This window comes from Marmota marmota, unplaced genomic scaffold, assembly GCF_001458135.2.
Source record: "Marmota marmota marmota unplaced genomic scaffold, marMar, whole genome shotgun sequence".
NCBI lineage: Eukaryota > Metazoa > Chordata > Mammalia > Rodentia > Sciuridae > Marmota > Marmota marmota.
The window spans coordinates 24,977,447-24,987,306 of record NW_026000068.1 but is presented as its reverse complement, the minus strand read 5'-3'; the positions used below and the strand labels follow the sequence as shown (position 1 = coordinate 24,987,306).

At 35.9% G+C, this 9,860-nt stretch overlaps 1 protein-coding gene across 4 annotated transcripts in view; it reads right to left on the bottom strand.

The window, feature by feature from the left end:
• The window catches only part of Nexn (nexilin F-actin binding protein), a 48,957-nt gene extending 40,221 nt beyond the window's left edge, over positions 1-8,736 (bottom strand). The window contains exon 1 of one of the 4 annotated variants that reach the window (XM_015490547.2): positions 8,569-8,736. The gene's annotated coding sequence lies outside the window, so the exon portion shown is untranslated. The remainder of the gene's footprint in view (positions 1-8,568) is intronic. The other 3 variants (XM_015490544.2, XM_048814127.1, XM_048814126.1) reach the window with 3 other exon arrangements.
• Between the last annotated feature and the right edge of the window lie 1,124 nt (positions 8,737-9,860).

Sequence of the window (9,860 nt, the reverse complement as noted above, 5' to 3'; positions counted from 1 at the left end):
ATTTGGGCAGAGAACGTGGATTTCCCCAGAACGTGTTTGTATACGGCTGGTGTGAGTTCGGGAATAAAGAGTTGCTGTTTGAATCTACAAGCTGTGTGGTGGCTCGTGATTTTGTGCCCAGCCAGACTGCGGCAGTCAGGGATGTGGCTCAGTGGTAAAGTGTTCTGGGATTCAATCCCTGGTACCAAAAAAAAAAAAAAAAAAGCCTAGAGTTGCTGTCTACACTGTATAAAAGAAAAGGTTGGAAAACTAACAATTGAACTCCTATATGTCACATACACTAGTTAGTTTGCCTATTATTTCATCAATCTAAAGCAGGTAAGTATGATAGAAGTAAGAATAAATGAGGGCTGGGGTTGTGGCTCAGTGGTAGAGCACTCGCCTAACAAGTGTGAGGCCATGGGTTGGATCCTCAGCACACATAAAAATAAATAAATAAGTTAAAAAAAAGGTATTGTGTCCAACTACAACTGAAAAACAAATATTAAAAAAATAATAAATGAGCAGAGATTAAATTAGTTAAAATGGATAAATATTAATTTGAGAAACATTTATTTCCAGCCACTGTGGCACACACCTGTAATTTCTGCTACTTGGGAAGGTGAGGTAGAAGGATTGCAAGTTTGAGGCCTGGGAAACTTAGACAAAAAATAAAAAAGGTTGGGGATGTAGCTCAGTGGAGAGTGCCCCTGTTAATGCCGGATACCACAAAAGATACATTTTGACCATCTTTCTGTCTTCTAGATACAGTACTACATAATATAATGATGAATAGGGTAAAATACCTGTTCTCATAGAGGTCAAAGTCTAGATGAGATAAAATATAATTACAAAAGTATAATAAGACTTATTATACTTTTAGTTTATAAAATGTTTAATTAGATAATGTGAAAGTTTATAAACACATAGAAAAATAAACTGTGTGATGTTAAAAAAAATGTGCCTTCTGAAAGAAAAGCTACGAATTACAAGAGGGGGCTTCAAATTTTGGGGGTGCAGGGCTAAGGTGTGGGCCTATTACTGAGGATCCTAGACAAATTTTACTTATATGAATTATTTTTGTAGATATGTAATGTATTAGAAACTTTAAAATAACAATAGTAGTATCATTTAAAATTTTTATTTTTGGATTGCTCATTGCTATTATATAAAAATAAAATAATAGACCTTTTATCCTAAAAATATAAAAATAGCAAACCTCATTGTTATAAACATGAAAAGATTTTATGAAAAATAACTATATTTTCCAAAAAAATTAATCAGAGAGAGCGGCACTGTTTTACATTTTAATAAGTCTCTTTAATTCTGGCTTTATCTGCTTCTACATTCAAACTATTGCAATATATTGTTTTGAATTAAATCTACAAAGAAAACATAATATCATACAGATATATATTTGGAGAAGGAAGGACTTCATTGATTCTTAAAGGGTCCAGGGGACTCCCAGGGTTTTGTTTGGTTCTGAAGATTGAACTCAGAAACTTTTACTACTGAACTACATCCTCAGCCCTTTTTATGTTTTTGGTTTGCGACAAGGTCTCACTAAGCTGCTTAAGGCTTTGATAAGTAATGACATCATCATCATCATCATCATTATTATTTTATTTATTTTTGGAGGTACTAGGAATTGAATCCAGGGCCTCAGTGTGTTAGGCAAATGCTCTACCATTGAGCCATAGCCCCAGCTCAGGGTCTTGGTAAATTGCTGAGGCTGGCTTTGAACTTGTGGTCTTCCTGTTTTAGCCTCCCAAGTCATTGAGTAGCTGGGATTACAAGCATGCCCCACCACACTCAGGTGAACTCCCAAGAGTTCTAAAAGAACATTTGAGATCTGCTGAATTACAGACAAGAACATCCTATCAGATCAAGTTTGTCATGCTAGAAAGGAAGTGGTTACACTATACATTTACTCACAGTATTTTAGAATGCAAAGTGAAAATCAGTTTAACAATTTCTTAAACTCAGTATAAGAAGCCAAAAGATTTTATATCTGAAATCTCATAGGTTTTTTTTGAAGCTAGTGTTAAATAATTTTTTTTCTGAGTAGGCACATGCAATGTTCTTGGCCACCTTAAAGGGGCAGCAGCAACATAACAATTCAGTCCCACCTGCACTTTCTAAATGAAAGCTCAGGCAGACTAGATGAATTGTCATCAAGAATAAAATTGGGAAAAAGGCCTAGGTGATTCTGAGCATCCTGTGCCTCCCTCTATCTCTGGTGCCTTGAGGTCCTCGAGAGAACACCGGGTCCTCTAGAAAGACAAAAATGGTTTTTAAACTTCAAAAAGAAGCAACACACACACATATTGATATTTGGCTGTATTGAGTATCCAAACCACAGACATGCACCTATGTGGCAAATTTTTCACCTCTAAGTTCTTGGCGGACACAACATCTTTGTATGTATGTGGTGCTGAGGATCGAACCCGGGCCGTACGCATGCCAGGCGAGTGCGCTACCACTTGAGCCACATCCCCAGCCCTTCCTAGGACATTTTTAAAAATTATTTATTCATTCTTCTTTGTTATATATCACAGCAGAATGTATTTCAGTTCCTAGTACACATAGAGTACAATTTTCCATGGCTCTGGTTGTACATAAAGTAGTGTCACACCATTTGTGTCTTTATACATGTCCTTAGGGTAATGATGCCCATCTCATTTCACCATCTTTCTTACCCCCATGCCCCTTCCCTTTCCATGTATCCCCTTTGCCTTATCTAAAGTTCTGCTATTCCTCCCATGCTCTCCCCCATCCCCTTTGTGGATCAGCATTCTAATATAAGAAAAAAAAATCTGACTTTTGCTTTTTTGGGAAATTGGCTTACTTCATTTAGCATAATATTCTCCATCTGCACCCATCTATCTGCAAATGTCCTAATTTTATTCTCTTTTTATGCTGAATAATATTCCATTGTGTATATATACCTCAGTTTCTTAATCCACTCATCTATTGAAGAGCATCTAGCCTGGTTTCACAAATTAGCTATTATAAATTTTGCTGCTATAAACATTGAAAAAAAAAAAAGAATAAAATTGGGCTGGGGCTGTAGCTCAGGGCTAGGGCTGTAGCTCAGTGGTAGAGTGCCCGCCTTGCACACGTGAGGCACTGGGTTCGTTCCTCAGCACCACGTAAAAATAAATAAAGATATTGTCTATCTACAACTAAAAAAATATTTTAAAAAAGAATAAAATTAAGCCAGTCATGGTGGCGCATACCTTTGTAATCCCAGCAGCTAAGACAGGAGAATCGAGAGTTCAAAGCTAGCCTCAGCAACATCGAGGCACTAAGCAGCTCAGTGAGACCCTGTCTCTAATAAAATACAAAATAGGGCTGGGGATGTGACTTAGCAGTTGAGTGCCAAAAAGAAAAAAAAATAATAATAAGATTAATGTCTGCACACACATGAAAGAAAGACAGAAATATAATTAAACACTAACTAAAGGGTAAGGTTGAATGTGGTTCATCAATAAGAGTTTGGTCACAGTTAAGGATGATAAAAGATGGGATGATAAATGGATTTAGTAAGCTAGTCTATCATATTAAATATTCATATTAAATGAAGGTAAAATATTCACCAGAGTTTATAGGAAATATTGCAATACTAATATAGGCTGTATGTGATTTATCAAAAGAGTTGCATTTTTTTTCAAATTTGACAGATTAGATCTTTATTTATAAGACAGTATCTTTCTTAGAAGAATCTACCATGTGCCAAACATTATGCCCTTATGAATAAAAATGAATAAGAGATAAACCCTTATTATAAATCAAGTATCTTTGGTGAGAAAAATAGACAGGACCACAACTGATTGTTATAATACAAAGTCTTAGGTGCTATAATAGCAATATTATAGCAGAGCTATAGAAACATGGAAAAGAGTACAGTGTGGTTAAGGAATGGATTCAGTTAAAAAGGTTTCAAAGAGATGATGACATGAGTTAAAGAATAAATAGGATTTCACAAAGTAGAAAAGGAAGTAAGGCACATAAACAGAAGAACCAATATTAACAAAACTACTAATGCCTGAGAATTTGCAAGTTTGTGGAGCTATGAATTGTCCAATGATTATAGCTAAATGTGAAATATAGGCTGGGCACTGGCTAGAAAGATTGCTGAATGCCATAATAATAAAAACTTTAGACTTGATACTATAGGCAATGGGTGCAAAGATTTCTTTAAAATATTTTTAAGATGTTGATTGACCTTTATTTCATTCATTTATTTATATGCAGTGATGAGAATCAAACCCAGTGCCTCACACATGCTAGACCAGCCTACAACAAAGATTTTTTAAGCTGGAGCATGACTTAATCTGTATGTATTCTAGGAGGGTAAAAAATAAAAGACTGTTCTAGCAGCGCAGAGAATGGAGTAAAATGGGGAAAGGCTAGTAAGAGGAGAGCAAATACAATGATCTTGGCAAGAGAAGGCAAGGAACTGAATTATGATAGTAGCATTAGGAATGAAAAGTCAGAATAGACATTTTAGGAGTGGAATTGAAAGGACATGGCGACCCATATTAACAAATTTATTAATCTCCTACTATATGCCAGGCAACTATCCTAGGCTCTAGGGATATGAAAGTGAACAAAAAGACAAAGTCCCTTTGTGAAACTTACGTTGTAGTGGGGACACTATAGAAAGAACTTTGATCAATTTGATTTGAAGGGATAGAAGTGAGGAGATAACTACTGCCAAGAATTAACCCAAGGACTGGGGTTATAGATCAGTGGTAGAGTGCTCACTTCACACGTTGTGAAACACTGAATTCGATCCTCAGCACCCCATAAAAAATAAAGGTATTGTATCCATCTGCAACTAAAAAAAAAAAAAAAAAAAAAGAATGAACCCAAGCTGGGTGTCATGGTGCATGCTTATAATCCCAGGGACTTGGGAGGCTGAGACAGAAGGATGCAAGTTCCAAGACCAGCTTCGGCAATTTAGCAAGACCCTGTCTCAAAAAAAAAAAAAAAAAGGTGAGGGGGAAGGGGCTTGGGATGTGGCTTAGTGGTTTAACCCCTCTGGGTTCGTTCTTCGGTTATACACCTGTAACCTGTACTCCCAGTGACTGGGGAGGCTGAGGCAACTTAGTGAAACCCTCTCTCAAAATTAAAGAAATTAGAAAACCTCAGCAATTTAGTGAGACCCTCTCTCAAAATTAAAGAAATTAGAAAAAATTGGGGAGGCGGCGCTGAGAGTGTAGCTTAGTGCCAGTGTGTCTCTGGATTCAATCTCTAGTATCACAAAAGCAATAAAAAAAAAAAAAAAAAGAAACCCTCTAAAAAACAAGATTTCTAGTTGGAGCCAAATGGGTTACCATTGAGATTAAATTTAAAAGTATGTTTAAGTCAGAAAATGAACTGTTTTGAACAGGTTTTATTGCCTGCCAAAATTTATTTGAGGCCAGGCATGGTGGCTTGCACCTGTCATCCCAGAGACTTGGGAGATTGAGGCAGGAGGATCACAAGTTCAAGACCAGCCTCAGCAATTTAGTGAGGCCCTGAGCAACTTAGCAAGACCCTATCTCAAAATAAAAAATGGGCCCAGAATGTAGCTCAGTGGTAAAGATCCCCTGGGTTCAATTTCCAGTACCTTCCCTTGCAAAATTAAATTTTGGGTCTGGTTGTGCATAGATTAAGAATCATGGAATTTTAGAACTCATTTTCTAAGAACCTTACAAATCATCTAGTTCAACAATTCAACCCCTTCATTTACCATATAAAGAAATGAGAGGCAGAAAGATATTCAACGACTTATCCAAGGTTACAAGCTGCTGAGTAGTGGAACAAGGAACTAGATTCCAGGTTTCCTAACTTAGTCACTCTGTCATTCAATATTATTACCTATTTTAAGTACATGCATGAAACATTACACATATGTAAATCACATGCTCAATGGCAATATTAATGTTGGTATCAATTTTCATTGTACTTATGAAAAATAGGCTTTGAGAAGTTTTTAAAAATGACTTAATTGCTTGATAAAATGTTTCTAGAATAAAATAATTTCCAGGTAAGATATTAAGATATGAAGTCAAGCCATGAGAGAATAAGTCTAATAGTAGAATGTAACAGTAAGTATAACATATTTTGGGGAGGCTACTGGGGATTGAACCCAAGGCCACATTCATACTAAGTACATATTTTACCACTGAGCACTGCCACCCATAACAAATTTTTCTTAAAATATGAATGTTAATGATTCAGTTATAGAATTTATTTACATCTATGTTTAACTTCTAATTTTCATAATTTTTATTAATTTCCCTTCACTTTTTAGATATGCAATTGAAATATTTCAAGAATAGCAAATAATGCAAGAATCAAAAGAATTTGAAATCATAGCTCTCTATTATTTAAAATAGCTGTTTCATTGTATTATTATCTCCTTTTCCAAGGAGAATAGAATTGTCAAGATAGTGACTGTTTTAAATCTGCATTTTTAAAAATTTGAAATATATTTTTTATTTGTTCTTTTTAGTTATACATGACAATAGAATTTTTGTTATTGTTGTTTTTGGCACTGGGGATTGAACTCAGGGGCACTCAAGAACTGAGCCACATCTCCAGCCCTATTTAGTATTTTATTTAAAGACAGGGTCTCACTGAGTTGCTTAGTGCCTTGTTTTGCTGAGGCTGGCTTTGAACACGTGATCCTCCTGCCTCAGCCTCCCTGAGCAGCTGGGATTACAGGCATGCACCATCACGCCTGGCAGTAAAACGTATTTTGACATACTATATATCATGGAATATAACTTCCCATTTTTGTGATTGTACATGATATGTAGTTACATTGGTCGTGTATTCATATATGAACATAGGAAAGTTATGTCCAATTCATTCTACTGCCTTTCCCCTTCCCATCCCCCCACCATTCCCCCTACTCCCCCCTGTCCAATCTGGTGAACCTCCAATGCCCCTCTCCTCACCTATTTTGAGTCACCATCCACATATCAGAGAGAACATTCAGTCTTTAATTTTGGGGATTGGCTTATTTCACTTAGCATAATAACCTCCAGTTCCATCCATTTACTGGCAAATACCATAATTTCATTCTTCTTCTTTTTTTTAAATTTATTTTTTAGTTGTAGTTGGACTCAATATCTTTATTTGTTTATTTTTATGTGGTGCTGAGGATCGAACCCAGGCCCTTGCACGTGCTAGGCGAGCGCTCTACTGCTGAGTCACAACCACAGCCCAATTTCATTCTTATTTAAGGCTGAATAATATTCATATATATATATATCTCATATTTTCTTTATCCATTTATCTGTTAAAGGGCACCTATGTTGGATCCATAGATTAGCTATTGTGAATTGAGCTGCTATGAACATTGATATGGCTGCATCACTATAGTATGCTGATTTTAAGTTCTTTGGGTATAAACTGAGGAGTGGGATAACTGGGTCAAATGATGGTTCCGTTTCAAGTTTTTTGAGGAATCCGCATACTGCTTTTCCCAGTGGTTTCACCAATTTTTAGTCCCACCAGCAATGTATGAATGTACCTTTCTCCCCACATCCTCGCCAACATTGTTATCTGTCTTCTTGATAATTGCCATTCTGACTGGAAAGAGATAAAATCTCAGTGTAGTTTTAATTTGCATTTCTATAATTGCTAGTGATTTTTGAACATTTTTCATATATTTGTTGACCATTCGTATTTCTTCTTCTGTGAAGTGTCTGTTCAGTTCTTTTGCACATTAAATCTGTATTCCATTGAACTCAAGCAAATTCTTCATCTCAACTTTTAAGAAAGGTTTAATTCAAACACTTAACTATGTACTTCAAGTAAATGTTAAAACCTAATTCTTACAGTCTTTGGAATAAACAACAAATTGTTTATAGCTTCATAAAATGCAATCCTAATTTTTTATCATTTTTTACTTGTGCAAGAAACATAAATATAACTTCACTGTATCTATTTAACAAAGTTGCAACTTTATTCTTTAAAAATTAAGCTACAAACCCATCATAGGGGGTGGGGCTGTGACTCAGAGGTAGCTCACTTGCGTGACGTGTGTGAGGCTCTGGGTTCGATTCTCAGCACCACATATAAATAAATAAAATAAAGGTCCATCAGCAACTAAAAAAAATTGGAAAATCCTTCATAAACTTCATCACAACTTAAAAATATGAAATAAGATCTAATTTTACCTATTGAAATAGTGAGAATTTTCCTTCCTACCAATACACAATTCCTCACTGAAAACCAAGAATCTTACTTTCAACCTGCTTTGACATTCTTCTCTAACAATTATATATAATATTTTGCTTTCATAAAACTATATATGATACTTTTCAAAGTATATTCACCATACAATGAGCCCTGAAAGATAAGAATTGCTCAATCCTCTCAATATCCTTAGTGTTTCACACAATATCAAGTACAAGCTCAATTTATATTTGATGAATGACAAATAACAGAAAAACTGTGGATCTAAAACAGCCTAAATAAGATATGATTGACATCTACAAAAGGAAGGCTCATGATAGCTAACTAAATAATAGTAGAAGATAAAAGGGGGCGGGTTATTCTAAATATCATAGACAAACAATCAGTAACCTGGGGCTTCAGGAAGTTGTCTTTCCAAGCAAATGGCCGTGATAACTGCTGGAGGAGTCTGGGCCTCTTCAGCCTCTCTACAAAGTGGAAGATGATCTTTCACTGAAAAACATAGCTGGGAATTAGAAGACCTAGACCTCTGTCTCCAAACAAGTCAGTGGGGTAAGGAGGCAGAAGAATGGTAAATAAGTACTTAACTTCTATTTATAGCAAGCTCTAGGAGTCACAAAAACATGTAAGGTACAAGCACCCAGTTCTAAGCCCAGCAGACTTTCTATCATATCATCCTTCCTTCAGACTTGCCCTAATACATACCAGATCAGGGAACTGCATATTCAAGTGTCTAGGGCCAGGTAATATAAATGCTATGTAATGCAACTGAAGGTAACATAAATGAGTATGATTAGTTGTAAAACAATAGGGGATCATGGAGACTATGTCAAATGGAGAATGTATACCCTGTCTAGGGCAACCACTGCTTGGTTCCAAAGTGTTGCTACTATGTAGAAATGTTGCCCCAATTTTGCCCAGATTTTCCAGTTTTTCAAGACAGAATGTAAATCCATATTTTAATGTAAAAAGTACCAATATTTAGGCATTTCTATGGCTTAGAAGTTTCTTTTGATTTTCAATTTGTGGTTCCATTATCTAAATGAATGGAACACAGTGAGAAAATGAAAAGGGACAAAGGGGAGACCCAATTTGATCAGAAAAAGAAAGAATCAAAGAGGAAGAAAGGATAGGAAAGGAGCACAGAGAGGAAGGCGGAAGCAAATCTCACTAACCTCAAAACCTACCTATGGAGTCCCACCCAATTTACTTGTCTTCTAATTTGAGAACAAAGAGGAAGAGACTCTGGAGGGAAAAAAAAAAGGAGGAATAAAGAATCTGTTGAACTGTTGAGCACTTACTAGATGGAAGCTACTACATCAGATGCTTTCCAAGATGCTTTCATTGAGATATGACAATACAAGCGGAAAAAAATCCTTTGTAAGCAGAAAAGACTAGAAAATACTAACAACAGAAGTGTCAGATTATGCGAACACCTTTTTATGTTCTGCATAATTTTTTTAGGGGAGAGAGAGAGAGAGAGAGAGGGGGAGAGAGAGAGAATGAATCTTTTTTTTTTTTCTGTAGATGAACACAACACAATGCCTTTTTTTTTTTTTAATGTGGTGCTGAGAATTGAACCCAGGTCCCACCCATGTTAAGGGAGCACTCTACCGCCAAGCCACAATCCCAGCCCCATGTTATGTATAAATTTTAACCATAAGTATAATATAGTTGTATTA